The 1394-nt window shown below is 49.6% G+C and overlaps 1 long non-coding RNA gene across 1 annotated transcript; it reads right to left on the reverse strand.

The window, feature by feature from the left end:
- Positions 1 to 371: 371 nt before the first annotated feature.
- On the reverse strand, positions 372 to 1394 carry LOC124511891 (uncharacterized). Its single transcript, XR_006961984.1, has 2 exons — positions 1357 to 1394; positions 372 to 944 (listed from the first exon to the last, which is right to left on the reverse strand). It is a non-coding gene; the product is annotated as an uncharacterized LOC124511891 (long non-coding RNA).

Genomic DNA, 1394 nt, shown 5'->3' on the forward strand with positions numbered 1-1394 from the left:
CAGGCGGGAGCTGGACACCCGTTGCCACTATTATGATCGCAAACAGTGTTCCTCAGCCTGTGAGTTTCAAAAGCAGGGTTTCTCAGCATTGCACCTGCTATGGAATGAATGCTTGTGCCCCCCCCCCCAAATTCGTATGTTGAGGCCCTAACCCTTATGTAATGGTACTTGGAAGTGGGGTGTTTGGGTCATAAGGGTAGAGCCAGCACGAATGGGATTAGTGCCCTTTTAAAGAGATCCCAGAGACTTCTGTCATCCTTTCCACCTTGTGAGGGCACCAGGAGATAGCAGCGGTCTGCAAACCAGAATAGCACCCTCACCGGCACCCAGCTGTTCTCGTGCTCCAACCTCAGACTTCCAGCCTCCAGAGCTGTGAGCAATAAATTGTTTATAAGTCACCCAGCCTGTGGTGCTCTGTTATAGCAGCTTGAACAAACTCAGAGCAACCTTAATGCTAATTCACAAAAGCCATTTTTACAGGTGTACCACGCTTGGTCTGTGACAAGTGCTCGACTGAGATGGTGTCATTTACCGCTCCCGGCAGGGTCATAATTCATACCCGGTCTTCATCTCTGAGCCCACCAGCCAAGAAGCTCATCACCAGGGGCCCTAAGGTGTGTGCAGGAGGGCATCACACAGCAGGACTCTGGTGGCAACATTCAAGGTTCTGAAGTTGAAGACGCCAGCCCAGCAAAGCTGCTGCTGCTCCGCGGAGGCCAAACATGAGTGGTCAGATGTGGAGTGGGACTTCCTGGTCCCGGAGCCAATATGGAATGCTTCCATGTGGTTCCTGTCTCCTTCTCTGAGGGTGTTTGGTGGAGGACTGGATTCGTTGCCAGCAGAAACCATTTGTGACAGTCTTGGAGTCTTAGAGTCTCTCTCCAGGATCCCTCCACTTTCCAGCACCCGTCATATGTGTAATAACCTTCAGTTTTCCAGGATGGCTGAATGTCACAGGAAAATTATAGAACAAAAATTAATAAAGAGAGAAAATGCGAGAGTCGCCCGTGGTTGCAGTGACGCTGGAAACTCGCCAGCATACCCCAGAGAGGGGAGCGGGGGAATGTCCAGACCCTCCCTGGAGCCCTGGCCTGGCCTCTGGCTGTGCTCCTGGCCAAGTCTCTGGCTGCAGGGGGTTAGGGGTGAGGCAATAGTGGATTTTCTTATATGGCCTTTATTATGTTGAGCTAAGTTGCATCTATTCCTAACTTTTGAGAGTTTTAATATGATGGGGTATTGAGCCTTATAAAATACTTTCTCTACATCTATTGAGATGATCCTGTGATTTTTATCCTTCAACAAATGGCATTTGGAAATTGGATATCCATATGCCGAGTATTAAAATTGGACACTTACTGGGGCAGCTGGGTGGCTCAGTTGGTTAAGCGTCCAAC

The sequence above is a fragment of the Lynx rufus genome, unplaced genomic scaffold, assembly GCF_022079265.1.
Source record: "Lynx rufus isolate CCGP_SWC_20201006 ecotype Redwood Valley unplaced genomic scaffold, mLynRuf1.p SCAF_16, whole genome shotgun sequence".
Taxonomy (NCBI): Eukaryota; Metazoa; Chordata; class Mammalia; order Carnivora; family Felidae; genus Lynx; species Lynx rufus.